The 15,845-nt window shown below is 45.4% G+C and overlaps 1 non-coding gene across 1 annotated transcript; it reads left to right on the top strand.

Moving 5' to 3' along the window:
• Positions 1-278: 278 nt before the first annotated feature.
• TRNAC-GCA lies at positions 279-350 on the top strand. Its single transcript has one exon. It is a non-coding gene; the product is annotated as a tRNA-Cys (tRNA).
• Positions 351-15,845: the final 15,495 nt, after the last annotated feature.

Genomic DNA, 15,845 nt, shown 5'->3' with positions numbered 1-15,845 from the left:
GCCAGTGGGGACTTTGAGTCTCAGGTGCTCAGCACAAAAGCCACCATGGAGATGTCACTATAGACCCTTCCAGCTTTCGGGGAATGCTCCCCAGGTTATACCTCCTCCAGCACTGACAGTAGAGGCTGTGAGCTGTGGGAGAAAAGAGCCCGTTGCTTCTACTAAGGCAGGGGGATGAGTTAGCAGTAAAGCAGGTCTGGCAACTCAGCCAACCCATTCTGAAGGGGCAACTGGGGCAGCACATGGAATGGTGTTAATTGGACCTTGCTGACATGGCAGGGGGTATAGCTCAGGGGTAGAGCATTTGACTGCAGATCAAGAGGTCCCCAGTTCAAATCTGGGTGCCCCCTACCCTTTTAGTCACTAAAGGTGGTAAGGGAGTTCCAATTTCCTCTCCGCTTGCTGAATCTGGCTTTGCAGCAGGTAAAGAGTCAGAGAAGACCCTTGGGACCCAAGCAAGGCAGCTCTGCTCAGACGATGTGTTTGTCCCACTCCTCTGGTCTTCCCACTCTCCCCTCCCCTGGTCTACCATGCAATCCTGCTTGTATGTTGATCTCCTGGCTGAGGATGAGGACTTTGTCCTTCGAAGGCAGCCAGAGAGAAATCTGAGATCACCTACAGAGGAAGAATAGTTGAACTGCTGGCTGACTTCTCAACAGTTGCAAAGGAAGCCAGAAGCTAGCGCAGTAACACAAGCAATATGTTGAGAGGAGATATCAGCCAACTTAGAATTCTACTCCCAGCCAAACCATTCTTCGAGAACAGACACAAGCTGTCGGAGAGTTTATGGCCAACAGATGCTCACTAAAGAAAAATCTAAAATATATACTTCAGAGAAAAGTAAAATGATTCCATATAGGAGGTCTGAGATGCAAGAAGGAATGTTGAACAAAGAAATTGGTAGATATGCAAGTAGATCTAAAAGTCGTCCATATAACAGTGTTAATGTCTAATTTATAAGGGTTTTTTTTTTTTAAAGATAGAACTAAAATACTAGCTAACAATAATATTTTAGGAAAGGGCTCGTAAGAATTAAAATGTCTTTATGTAGTTGGGAAAGAAGATGAAGATATTGATTAACTTTAGAGTTTTAAAATTTGCATGCAGAAATTTGTAGTGTATCATTTTAGAAGTTGTAGTTTTGCTGAGAAAAAGGAGGTACGGGAATGAAGGGTATATGCTGATAGTCTTGCTAAACACTCATTAATTCTAATAATTTATTTGTTGATTCTTTTAGATTTCCTACATAGATGACCATGTCATCTAAGAAATTTTTATTTCTTCTTTCCAATCCTTATTTTATCTCTTTTTCTTACCTTATCATAATGGCTAGAACCACCAGGATCATGTTGAAAAAAGGTGTTGATGGTAGATATCTTGTTTTATTCTGATTTCAAATGAAAAGCTTTCAACATTTCACCATTAAGAACATACTGTGTGGACTTCCCTGGTGGCGCAGTGGTTAAGAATCTGCCTGCCAATGCTAGGGGACACGGGTTCGAGCCCTGGTCCAGGAAGATCCCACATGCTGTGAAGAAACTAAGCCTGTGCATGACAACTGAGCCTGCGCTCCAGAGCTCGTGGGCCACAACTACTGAGCCCGCGTGCTATAACTACTGAAGCGCACGTGCCTAGAACCTGTGCTCCACAACAAGAGAAGCCACCACAATGAGAAGCCCACACACTGCAACAAAGAGTAGCCCCCTCTGGCTGCAACTAGAGAAAGCCTGCGCATACAGTAAGGAAGACCCAACGCAGCCAAAAATAAATAAATAAAATAAATTTATTTTTAAAAAAATGTTGTGGGCTACACTTTTTGTAAATGGTCTTTATCAGATTAAGGAATTTTCCTTCTATTTCTAGTTTGCAAAAAAATTTTTTAAATCATGGATCAATGTTCTCAAAACCACCCCTTTTTTACATCTATTGAGATAATAATATAATTTTTCTCCTTTAGTCTATTAACATGGTGAATTACACTTATATTGCTTTTTGTAAAATTAAACACACTTTGCATTCCAGATATAAAACTAGCTTGGTCATGAAGCGCTATCATTTTCATATATTTGTGGATTCAGTTATATAATAACTTATTTAATTTTTTGTACCTATATTTATGAGTGAGATTGGCCTATACATTTTTATATACTATCCTTGTTGGGTTTTGGTATCAAGGTTGTGCTAGCTTCACAAACGAAGTCGTACAATGTATACATCTTTTCTATTCTTAGAAAGGTTTTTATGCAAAAATAGAGTTATTTTGCATTAAGTAAGTGATAAAACTCACCAGTGAAACCACCTTATCTGAATTTTGGGAGGGAAACTTTCAAATAACTGTTTTAATAAAATTACTATTTAAAACTAGAGGACTATTCATCTTTTCTGTTTCTTCTTGTGTCAGCTTTGGTAAGTTGTAGTGTTTTTAAAGTTCTTGCTAAATTTCCACATAACATAGTCATAAAGTCCCTGGACTCTTAAAACATGATGCATGGATTCAGATTCTAGATCATAACTGACTGACCTTGGCAAAGTTGCTTAACTCTCTCAGCCTTAGTTTTGCCATATATAAAATGGGCATGATAATAGAAATGAGCGAAATAAGTACCTAGTTTGTGGAGTTGTTGTGAGGATAAATAAATTAGTATTTTAAAAGTATATAGAATAGTGCCTGCCACATGGTAAGTTCTTTGTACAGGTTTGTTAAATAGATTTAAATTTTTCTACATTATTTTTCGTAATGTTCTATGATTATTATTTTAAAGCCTAAAGACTGAAGCTTTTCATTTTCTTTTAATTTTTTAATTAAAAAAAAAAGTTTTCTGGCCACGCCACGCAGCATGTGGGACCTTAGTTCCCCGACCAGGGATTGAACCCGCACCCTTTGCATTGGAAGCGTGTAATCTTAACCACTGGACTACCAGGAAAGTCCCAATGCAGCATTTTTTTTTTGAATTTTATTTTATTTTATTTTTTATACAGCAGGTTCTTATTAGTTTATTTTATACATATTAGTGTATATATGTCAATCCCAATCTCCCAAGCAGCTTTTCTTTTTAATTCATGCTTTTGATTATTTTTGTCTGCTTTCTTATTTTTCTTATCATTTTCACCAAAAGTTAATCAAACTTATTCTGATTTTCAAAGGCCAACTTTTGGCTTTGTTAGTCATCTCTGTTGCGTGTTTGTTTTCCATTTCATTGATTTCTGCTCTTCCTTGTATTTCCTTTGTTTCTCGTAGTGTTCTTTTTTTTAAAAAAATTTATTTATTTATTTATTTATTTATTTTTGTCTGCATTGGGTCTTTGATGCTGCACGTGGGCTTTCTCTAGTTGCAGTGAGCAGGGGCTACTCTTCGTTGCAGTGTGAGGGCTTCTCATTGCGGTGGCTTCTCTTGTTCTGGAGCACAGGCTCTAGGCGCTCAGGCTTCAGTAGTTGTGGCTCACAGGCTCTAGAGCGCAGGTTCAGTAGTTGTAGCGCCCAGGCTTAGTTGCCCTGCGGCATGTGGGATCTTCCTGGACCAGGGCTCAAACCCATGGCCCCTGCACTGGCAGGCGGATTCTTTACCACTGTGCCACCAGGGAAGCCCTCGTAGTGTTCTTTTATCCAGTTTTTTCCCCTAACTTTTGACATGGATCCTTCGTTTATTTATATTTTTTCTTCTTTTCTAGTATATGGCTCAAAGCTATAAGTATTCCTTTAAATGCTGATTTAGTATCTGTCAATGGATGAGTGGATAAAGAAAATGTGGTATATATACATATATATACACACACACACACACACACACACACACACACACACACACGCATATATTTATATAATGGAATACTATTCGGCCAGAAAGAAGAAAATCCTGCCATCTGTGACAACATGGATGGAACTGGAAAAAAAAAAAAGTCAAACTCATAGAAACAGAGGGAGTAGATTGGTGGTTGCCAGGGGCTGGAGAGAGGGGGAAACGGGGAGATATTGGTCAAAGGATGCAAACTTGCAGGTATAATGAAGAAGTTCTGAGAATCTGCTGCACAGATTAATAATATTGTATTGTATACTTGAAAGCTGCTACGACAGTATATCTTAAGCACTCTCACCCGTCCCTGAAAAGAAAAGGTAACTATGTGAGGTGATTGCTGTGTTAATTAACTTGATCGCAGTAATCATTTCACAATGTATTTATATCATATCATCACATTGTACACTTCAAATACATTACAGTTTTATTTGTCAGTTATGCTTCAATAAAGCTGAGGGGCAAAAGAAACTAAACAAAAAGTTCTAAATTATTCATGATGCTTGTGTCTGATTCTATTAGTTAGTGAGAAAAGTATGTAAAAATTTCCCACTTTAATTCTAGATTTGTTTTCTTTGCTATTCTGTCAAGTTTTTGCCTGACATATTTTGAAGCTATATTATTAGAAACATAAAAGTTAGGAATTCTTACATCTACCTGGTAAATTCAGCCTTTTAGCATAAATTCGTGATCTTCTCATCTCTAATAATATCTCAGGTCTTCAAGTCTATTTTGTCTGATAATAATATACACCCACTTTCTTTTTGTTAATGTTCTACAAGTCATATATTTTTTCATTCTTTTACTTTCAATCTTTCTGTATGCCTAAGTTTTAGACGTGTCTTTTGTAAATAAAACATAGTTGGTTGTTTTAACTCAATGTGATAATCATTGTCTTTTAATCTGGGGCATTTAATTTCTTTACTTTTAATGTAATTGCTGATGTTTTTGTATTCAAATCTACCACCTTATTTTGTGCTTCAATATGTGTCACTTATGTTTTTCTCTCCTTCTTCCTTTTTTTGTTTGATTGATTGAGATTTTTGTAATGCCATTATTTCCCCGTTAGTTTGAAAAATATAAATGCTATTTGTTCTATTTTAGTGATTATGCTAGAAACTCAATATGCATAGTTATTTTTCAAAGTCTCAAAGTCTGTGGCTAACCAATAGCATATCCTCCTCTTAGGTAATACAAACATCTTAGAGCACTTTAACTCCACTTATTTTCCTCCCATCTTACATTACTCCACATGTTGTTTTAACCTCATTATTGTTACTGTTTTATACAGTCAATGTTCGCTTAGATTTATTCATATACTTACTATTTCTTTGCCTCTTTCTTCCTTCCTAAATCTCTATCCTTCCATCCAGATCAGTTCCGCGCTGCTTAGAATATCCCCTTACGAATTTCCTTTAGTGCAGGCCTGGTGTTGATGAATTCTTTCAGTTTTGGTTTGTCTGAAATTGTCTTTATTTTACCTTCACTCATGAAGGATACTTTACCTGAGTACAGAATTTTATGTTAACAGTTACAGTGTTTCAGTACAGTCCCTCAGTATCCATAGGGGACTGGTTCCAGGATCTCCCACCCCAGATACTAAAATCCACGGATGTTCAAGTCCCTTATATAAAATGGCATAGTATTTGCATGTAACATATGTACATCCTCCCATATACTTTAAATCATCTCTAGATTACTTATAACACCTAATACAACGTAAATGCTATATAAATAGTTGTCAGTGTGAGGCAAATTCAAGTTTTGCTGTGTGGAACTATTTGGAATTTTTTCCCAGATATTTTAATTCTGCACTTGGTTAAATCTGTAGATGCAGAACCCATGGATACTGAAGGCCAACTGTACACACAATTCCACTGCCTTCTGGCTTTCATTGTTGCTCTTGAGAACTCAGTTGTTAATTTAACTGGCATTCCACTGAAAGTAATATGTCTTCTTTTTTATTATATTTTTAAGAGTTTCTTGTTATCTCCGATTTTCTGCAATTTTACTACAGTAACTCTAGGTATGGATTTCATCTTGCTTATTACGTTTGAGATTCATTAGGTTTCTTGAATGTAAGAACTGATGTCTTTCATTAGTTGTGAAATAATCTCAATGGCTGTCTCCTCAAATATTGCATCCACTTCATTCTCACCCATTTCTTCCAGGACTCCATTTAAATGGACATTAGACTACCTCATTGTAGCCTCTGTATTTACTACTCTCTATTCTGTGTTTGTCATACTTTTGTTTCTCCATGCTTTATTATGGATAGTTTTTCTTCCCAATGTTCCAATTCATTGATTTTCTCTTTAGCTGAATCTATTCACTGGGTAGAACATAGACATATTCATTGAGTGTTTAATTTTAGTTATTGATTTTTAGATATAAAATTTCTAAAAACTCAAAAAAAATTTTTCTAGGTTGTTCTCTTTTCAAATCTTCTTAGTCGCTTTTTATGCTTTCCAGTTTCCTACTGAAATATTGAAGCTTGGCTTTTCTCTCCTTGAACACAGCAAGCACTGTCATTTTACAGTGCATTTCTGACAGTTCTAATTAAAAAGTCCCCGTGTTTAGTTATGTGATCTGTTGTTTCTGTTGGTTTTCACTGATGGCATTTTGCTTCCCCGTGCATATAGTTATCCTTGACTGTGTGTTGAGCATTGTATTCAAAATTTTATTTGTAGAACTAACTCGAGGCTGGGGATAATAATATCTTCCTTCATTTGCTTTTTCCAGGGACCTGAGCAGCTCTAGCAGTCAAAGGACCTCAGCATAATGTCAAGGCTTGAGTTTTCTGGGCCTTTCAGATGTCACAAAGACCAGTCACAAATTCTTGCAGTGGCTGTTTTCTTTCCGTTCACCCTTACTCCTCAGGATTCAAGCCCAAAGCCAGAGATAGTTTTACCAGTGTCCCTATTCAGGGGGGCCCAGAATTCTGATTTTTATCCCCCTAATCCTGGGAGGCTTCCAAAAGTTCCACTTAGCCTCTCAGCTGCCTCTTTTGGACTGAAAAACACACTCAGGGCCAAAACAGCCTGTAGTAATGGAGCATTAACTTTCTGTTTCCCATCCTTTTCAAATCTCCACCTAGTATTTTCTGTCTAAGGTTAGTTCTTTGATTCTTTTAATGAGATGTTTTTAATAGTTTTCCAGCTTTTTAATTTGTCTTCATAGGAAAGAGTGTTTCAAATCACCTTATCCATTAAGGAACGTGGAGATTCTTTTGCAGGTTTCTTTTTACCATTTATATCTCTTAACTATTTTATCTGGATTTTTAGATCTTATTATATAAAGTACGGTCTACTTTTAGGCGTTCTCACTAAGGAAATACTGACTGAGGTTCAAAAAAGAAAAAGTGGTAGGAGAGAAAGGAGGGAGAAGGGAGAATCAAGTGGTCCAAATCTGTGGTAGAGGCAACACCCTGAGAAATTCCCAGGGGGAGGAAAGAGGGTTTACTTTTGACGTGGTTTTCAAATCTTTACAGTCACTTCTGGAAATTAGGAAGGAAGATGCGTATACACCCTCTATACTTCTCAAGTGGTAGCAGCAAGAGCAAAGAGATAGCCTTCTTTCTGGAGATTACTGTAAGGTTGAGGAAATGAGAAACTGAAGTCTCCACACCAGCCACGAAGGACGAGTCCCCAGGGGGAGTGGGGGGGAAACTGGGTTAACTTCATCAGCCTCTTCAGAGAAATGTGTGATAGTCAAGGGAGGATAGTCTGTGTGATAGTCAAGGGAGGATACTTGGAGCTGGTCCTAGTCCGGACCCTAAATTTGTATAACAAGACACAGCACATTAATTTAAATTTCAAATGTGGAAGGAAGGGCCTGAAATTACAATTTCTGTTTCAGTAATTGAAAATCTGAGCAAAGCAGCGGGCATGTGGATTTGAACCTCTTGATATGCAGTCAAATGCTCTACCCCTAAGCCATACCCCCCACTTATGTTGAGCTTTTCATTAGCACCTTTTCACCCATGGTGCTGCTTTCTCCTTGCCTATTCTTCCTTGCTCTTTCCACATGTCCCAGGAGGTGGCAGGTCTTCTCCACTGTAGTCCGCTCTCCTGTCTTCCCCTCTCCAGCCCTCCTCTTCCTCAGGTCGTGGTAATGGCACCACCCTTTACACCTGGTCATTTGAGTCTATACTACTGGTTCTACTTCAGCCGGCACATAGTTAACAGGAAAAGGCCGTTGGTTCCGGGTCTTTAGTGAACCTCAGACTCAGCGCAGGGAGAGCCTCCTCCACACTCTGAGGCCTCAAGGAGGGTGCTCACTGTTTCACTCATTCATTCATTCACTCAACAAACACTCATGGAACATGTTAGGTGCCAGGCCCTATCATCCATGTTGAGGACACAGAGACAAACAAAACATTGTCCCTGTTCTTCAGAGTCTTAGTCCAAATAGGAGACGAGCCCATGAACTAAAGGATTTCCAAAGGGTGGCAGAAGCCCAAGCAGAGAGCTCTGGGAGCAGGGAGTCGGAGCTACCCGGCCTGCGAAGTCAGGAGGGGCTTCTGGAGGTGATGGGCAAGGGGTTTGCTGGAAGAAGCAGCTGGAGAGGTTTTCTAGCCAAGGCAGGAATAAAATCACAGATAAATAAGTGCGTCAGGTGTATCTGGAACTCAGTGAGGCTTGAGACTGATGTCACATATAAAGTGTGCTCACCAACCCAGGAGACACTTTGGAAGTCTGGTGATGAGTAGGACTCACCCACCACGACTGTCATTGGAGGAAGGCTTGTGACACACGGCACAACTAGCCATAACTTCAATTAATTAAAACCCCAGCTGTCTAATTGTAGACACGAGGAGGTACACAGGTTTGCCCAGGTAACATCAAGAACACCGTGTATACTCGAACATGGTAATGGGTGCCCCAGGGCTGTGGGTGACAACTGCCTCTTTCCTGTTTGATTTCTTATTTATTTATATTTACTTCTTATCACAGTTAAAAGTGACCTTAGCAAGGGGGTACCCAGATTTGAACCAGGGACCTCTTGATCTGCAGTCAAATGCTCTACACCTGCGCTACAGCCACAAGCCTGCCTCTGCTGTGAACTGCACCTCTTGATCTGGGCACCTGACTGCCGTTTCTGGCCTCTTATAGCCCAGCTCCGGGAGCAGGCAGCCTGCCCCGCGACAGCCTGCTCTCACTACCATCACTCACTCACTCGCCCACCTCCAAACACCTACTGAACAGTTTCTATGTGCCAGACACATCCTTCCTTCTCCTTCCATTTTCTCTGGCTCCGCCTACCTCTGCCACCCCAGTTCCGTCTGCCCTGCAGTGGGCCATCATTGGCTTTCCCCACCTCACAGGACCGTGGTCCCCGCCTCCCCTCCTGCACTAAGGCGCTGGGGAGCAGAGAGGGCCCTGCACAGGGTGGGGAGCGGGGACGAGGGCCTGGCCAGGACACCACCCCCTGAGACACAGATGACCCCCCCCCTTCTCCCCTCCCCACGCCCTTCCTTCACTCAACCCCCTTCATCCACTCAACCTGCAAATATTGTGGAGAAATAAGTTGAACCAGCTCCGAATTTCATCTCAAGGAGAAAACTGATTTGGGGAGGGGGTGGAACACCATGATGACTTGCTTGTGAGCCCCGGGGAATGGGAGGCGGCGGGCGGCAAGCTCCATAGCCGTAGCCGAGGGTGGGCAGCCCTGCTTGGGCAGCGGGAAGGGCGAGGCAGGCAGGGAGGAGGCTGTCCTCTCACGAGAAAGGCTGGGCGCTGGTGTGGAACGGAGCCGGGGCGCCCCCTCCCGGCCTCTGAGGGAGAAGCTAAAGCAGGCTTCGACTCCCCCATCAACCCTTCCTCTCCCCACGGAAGCGGTCTCCAGCAACGTCTACGAGGCTCATGGGCTTTGGGAAGTAGCTATTTCGTCCAGAAATACTGAGGGGAGACCTAGTCCCCATGGGCTGGCTGGTGGCCAGTTTCCCTGGCACCTGAAGTGACCGCACACTTACTGTGCCCTCCTCTGCTCTCGAGGCCGCTGTGACCTGCCTCCCTTCATTGACCCAAGGGGGTGACATTTTCAGCCTCAGCTACCGCGGGGGAAGAGGGTGGCAACCAGACCCCCAGCACAGCTGATGGAGGTGGAACTGGTCCCCGACCAGGTAGGTGTCCTGGGGCACAACACCTGCCTATATGGACCCTCTCCCTCACCAGGCGAGCCCAGGTCAGCCCAGCCCGGTGGGCACCTTCCCTGGCAGAGACCTGGCAGGATTTCACCGGCTGGCTCCTGCTTCATATAGGACCCCCGGCCCGCAGTCTCCACCCCCATGACACCGGCTGCCACTCCAGGACCCCCTGGGAAGAGGACTTGTTTGAGCAGCTGTGCTAGGAAACAGACCTGAGGGGCTGAAGTAGCCAAGGGCGTGCGCTCCGGGCTCGCAGGGACATGCCCTTGGGCGGTGGGGCAGAAAGGAAGACCTCCAGAGAAGACACGCTGAGGACCGTCTGTGGGGGAGACCAACCCACGGAGACACTGGGGATGGGGAAGGCACAGCTCTTCCACGTTGCTTTAGTTAATTGTCGTTACCAAGAAAGAAGCCATAACTAAGCATAGTCAAATTTTTCAGTTACTCACGAAAGCAAGAAACTAGGGCTTTTCAGCCGGGTGAGGCGTGTTCTCGCTGAGCAGCGATCACAGGAACTACTCCAGTGGTGGAAGAGGTAGGAGAGAGGACCAGCCGGAGGCTCCTCTACCCATTTGTTGCACAAGACGTTCAAAGGATGCTGTCAGTGCTGCTTTATGTTGAGGAAAAACTGGCCATTTTTACATCGTCATACCATAAAACAGAAATATTTGGACTTTTATGGCTTCCCTGGTGGCACAGTGGTTGGGAGTCTGCCTGCCAATGCAGGGGACACGGGTTCGGGCCCCAGTCCGGGAAGATCCCACATGCCGCGGAGCAACTGGGCCCGTGTGCCACGTCTACTGAGCCTGCGCGTCTGGAGTCTGTGCTCCGCAACGAGAGAGGCCGCGACAGTGAGAGGCCCGCGCACCGCGATGAAGAGTGGCCCCCGCTCACCGCAACTAGAGAAAGCCCTCGCACAGAAACGAAGACCCAACGCTGCCAAAAATAAATAAATTAATTAAAACAAACAAACAAACAAAAGAAATATTTTGACTTTTACACAGAAAATTTCATAAAATGTTTAATTGTTAGGTCATATTTTCAACAGTTAAAGAAAAGTGGTTTCTTTCTGAGATGAAGGGCTGGTGGTGTGGCTTTCAGTTAGGCAAGAATTTCTCAGATATGATGCCAAAAGCTCAACTGATAGATACGACGTCATCAAAAGTAAGAACTTTCTCTCTTTGAAAGACACGGTTAAGAGAGTGAAAAGACAAGTCACGGTCTGGGAGAAAGTATTTGCAAAAGCCATAGCTGATACGGGCCTTGCACCATAATATATAAAGAATGCTCACAGCTCAATCATAAAAAACAAACCACCCAGAAGATATATGATGGCAATAAGCACCTAAAAGTGCGCTCAACATCATTAGTAATTGGACAAATGCATGTTAAAACCACACTGAGATCCTCCTATGTGTGTACTAGAATGCACATCAGAAAGACTGACCATAACAAGTGCTGGTGAGGATGTGGGCAACTGGAACATTCATACACTGCCGTGCAAACGTAAAATGGTGCAGCCACCTTGGAGAACAGCCTGGCAGCTTCTTAAAACATGAAACACACTCTTAGTGTATGATCCAGCTGTTCCACTCTTAAGCATTTAGTGAAGAGAAATGGAAGCATCTACCCACACAATTGTGCACGAATGTCACAGTACCATTTTTGTTAAAGCCCAGAACTGAAACAACTCCAACGTTCATCAACACGCAAGGGAATAAACAAATTGCGGTGTATGCATAAAATGGAATACTTTCCGTCAGTAACAATGAATGAACTACCAATACAATAAGCAGAGACCTCAAATAATTATCTTGAGGGAAAGAAACAAGACCAGAAAAGAGAAAGAAAACACACACACACACACACACACACACACACACACAGAGTACAGATGGTTCGATTCCGTTTATATGAAATTCTAGAAAATCTGAAAAAAAATCAAACGAATCTGTGGAGAGATCGGTGGTTGCCTGGGGTGTTGGCAATAGTCTAAGGAACTAGCATTTTACCTGGAGAGAAAAAGCCGAGGGGTGGGAAGTTCTGGGCTCCACTTTGGACACACAGGCCAGTTCATCTCTCTCCCACTGCCCGCCCCCCCTTCCCCTAAGCTCTGCGGCCTCCCACCCCCTTGCCTTCCATCAGCGGCTGCCAGCACCAGGTAGAGCATTTGCTTCCACACCTGGAAGGGGCGTTGGCTGCTCCTGGTCAACTCGTCTCATGAGGAAAACAAAAGAAAGCAGGAGGGATTCAGTCAAGGCCTTGGAGTCGTTGGCGGTCTGGGACGCACAGACCCTGGCTCTGGGCGTCCGGTGACTCACCCCTTCTCATCTCCCTGAGCCTCTCCGGGAGTCCGGCCCAGCTCCCCGAGGCCAGCTGAGCCGTGGACTTCAGCCTCCCTGTCTTCTGACTGCCGTCAAGCTATTTGCCGTCTGCACTACCCCCCACCCCCAGGACAGGGCCCCCACCCGCTCATCTCCTCCTGGCTGCCGCGCTGTCTTCCAAGAACTTCTTTTCAAAAGTTCACGCTTCTCACTGGCACGACCCACTTCCTGGCCCCATTGCTGTTGCTGTGAGACCCCCAGAGGCTCCCTCGCCAGCCTGGCTGATGTGGCCTCTGCTCCCCCAGGCCTGAGCTGTGCTGGGTGACCTCTGAAGGTCCCACCTCACTACAGTCTCTACTCCTCCCTCCACCCCACCCCCTGCCCCTCCCTCTGACCTTCTCTTTCCCACAGGTGCTCAGCTCTTCCTGGCTTCCTTTCAGATGCCATGGTCGGCCACCCACCTCCACCCGCTGTGCAGTCGCTCAGTCTGATCACCTGCCGATCACGACAGTCACAGCCAGGACTCCTGCCTTCCCTCAACATTCCTGAATCTCCAAAATGGGTGCCCTGGGTGTAAAACAGAGCCCCCTCCTTACAGAGCCCAATACATCCCTGGCGGGACCTCAGCCCACAATTCATCAGGCTCCCTGCCTTCCTTCTAGGGGTGAGGCACCCCCAGGGCCAGTCACTGCTCTAGAACCAGAGACCTTGCCCTGCACTGAGGTCTGCACCCCCATGTCCAGATCTCATGGGGTGCCTTTGTCCTTGGGAGGCGCCCCACAAGGACCTCGCCCGCTGGCCAACGCCTTTCACCCAACCTCCCTCTGCTGATCTTTGGTCGGGTCTCTGCCTTCCCAGCCCACTTCTATCATCCTGTTTGGGGAAGGGCACCCAGGCCAGTGGGGAGGAGGGTGGGAATGAAGCTGCTGTGAGTTCTGCTCTCTGGGGGACCTGAGTTATTTTGTGAAAACAAAATGGACTCCTAGCAAGCGGACAAAGTGAGTGTACTGTGATAGTAACAACAGCGCAGCAGCAGCAGCGCCTAGGGCCCTGGAGTCCGAGAGAACTGGGGTTGACTCCAGACGTGAGTTTCAATCGCGGTTTTACCACTTACTGGCAGTGGGATCACATTTAAGTCATTTAACCTCTTTGAGCTTCTATTTCCATATCTTGGAAGTGGGGAAAACAGTAGTCCCTGTTCCTGTGGTTGTGTGGATATTAAATGAAATAGGTTACCTAGAAGTACCTGGAACAAAGTAAACATTCAATAAACATTCGCTCTCAGGACTATTAAAAAAATGTTACAAAATTAAAAAACAAACACAGCATCAATAGCACAGATTCTTTGACAAACTCCCTGTTCATCACAACGCTCCTTAAAATGTTAAAAATTGGAAACAACCTGAATATCCAAACGGTGCGAGTCCAGGTGTGTCAAAGCGCAACAAAGCCCCTCTCTGCCTTCCTGGCCCACCTCCACGACCCTGGCCTGGCGGCACTGTTCTATACTCTACCCCCAGACTCGGCAAACCAGATGCTTCTGGACCGAAGCTACCGGTTGATTGAGCCGAGCTCACGTATCGCTGCATCTGTAGAGACCCCCGAGCCCACTGCCTCCTGCTCTGGTTCCCCTGGGGCCTCATGCAAACCTTCGTCATCGCACACGTCTCTGTACTCCTGATGGCTGACTGCGTGCTGGGAAGTAAGGCAGGGGCCAGGACAACTAGCATGTGGCATGGCAAACAACGTCAGCGTAGTCACACTTGGGCCTCAGCCTTGGAGGACTCGGTGATTCGCGCAGGAGCGGCCGAGAGCCCTGGAGCCTCACGTGCAGGATGCAGCCCAGCCTGCTGCATGCGATCTGCTCCTTGAGGTGACTGCCTGAGCTGGAGGTGGAGGACAGAGGCAGGTGGTAAAGTGCCCTGGGCATTTGCAGCTCTGCTCCAGGAAAGAAGGGATGTCCCTGGGATACCTGGGTGGGAAGGGGTGGGTGACAATGCAGTTTAACCAGGAGGCCCCTCGATGGCTGCTCGCCCTGCAGCCCGCCACGTTTGCTGTCAAGCTCCTCATGTCAAGTTCCTCTTTCAGTCTGCGTGAGGGGAAGCCATTGGAGCTTCGGAGCAGGAAAGGAACATGATCAGATCCACAGTTTTAGAATCTCACTCTGGCTGCTGCGGGGAGAACAGATTAGAGGGGAGAACAGTGCAGCCCAGGAGATCACATCGGAGATGGTTGGTGAATTGTGGAGCTGATGAGAAATGGCCAGGAGCAGGAAGCGTTTTGAAGGTGGAGCAGATAGGAGTTACTGACAGGCTGGGTGTGAAACGTGAGGAGGAGAGGCAGGAGCCACCCTCGGCTCTTGGCCTGAGCAGCTGGGCGGGTGGTGGCCCTTTGCTGCGCTGGAGGAGCATTAGGAAGGCGCAGATTTGGGTGAGGGGGGGAAATCGGTAGTTCTGCGTGGGATACATTAAGATGGAGATTCCCATTAGGTATCTAAGGGGAGGTAGATATTCAAGTCTGGAGGGTAAGGGGTGGTCCAGGCTAGGGATGTGAGTCTGGCAGTCATGAGCATGTAACAGGAGTTTGAAGCCACAGGACTAAGCGTTAGACATGAGAAGCGAGGCCAGGACACCACCCTGGGTGCGCTAACATTCCGAGGCTGGGGGAAGAGGGGTACCAGAGAAGAAGGCTGAGAAACAGCATCCCGTGGGGTAGGATGGAAGCAAGGTGCGATGTCTACAAAGCTTAGTCTTCACGAGTTTTGAGGAAGGAGTGGCCATCCTTGCAAAAGCGTGAGTGGCCAAGTACAGAGAGGGGAGAGAGTTGGCCTCTGACATCAGCAAAATATGGACCAAATACAGGTCACTGATGGCCTTGAGCAAGGCTGTTTCTATGGGCCAAGTAAAACAAAAGCTGGATCAGAGTGGGATGAAAGGAAGTGGAGTCAGTGGGTACAGACAACTCTTCTGAGCCGTCTTCGGGAAAATGGGAGTAGAGAAACCGGGCAGGAAGACTAGAGGGGTCATGGGATCAAGAGAGGCCTTTTAAAAGGGGAGTGATATTAAGGCATGTTGTGCGCCAATGACAATAATCCCATGGAGAGGAAGAAAACGTTGATGCAGGAGAGAGAAAACGGAACTGCAGTGGGGTCCTTGAGGAGGCAAGAAGCGAATATAATTCACAAGTGATAGACTGACCTTGATAGATGAGAACGAAAACATTTCTTCCTAACAGAGGGGAAGGCGGCTGATATGAATACACATGGAGATTGGTTGCTTGGAATTGGAAGAAAGGTGGAGATGGAGCTCATGTGATTGCATCCATTTTCTGAATAGTTAAGATACTCAGCTACAATAGAGATGGGGAGGGAGGGTTGAGGATTTGAAAAGAGCATAGAGGGACTTCCCTGGTGGTCCAGTGGTTAAGACGCCACAGTTCCACTGCAGGGGGCATGGGTTCGATCCCTGGTGGGGGAACTAAGATCCCGCATACCATGTGGCGTGGCCAAAGAAAAAAAGTTTTCTTTTTTAAAAAGAGCATAGGGCTTTCCTGGTGGCGCAGTGGTTGGGAGTCTGCCTCCCAA

The sequence above is a fragment of the Monodon monoceros genome, unplaced genomic scaffold (genome assembly GCF_005190385.1).
Source record: "Monodon monoceros isolate NGI ecotype Baffin Bay Population unplaced genomic scaffold, NGI_Narwhal_1 Super_Scaffold_2, whole genome shotgun sequence".
NCBI classification, from domain to species: Eukaryota; Metazoa; Chordata; class Mammalia; order Artiodactyla; family Monodontidae; genus Monodon; species Monodon monoceros.
Note: the sequence above shows the minus strand (reverse complement) of the source record. Positions and strands in the feature narration are given on the sequence as shown.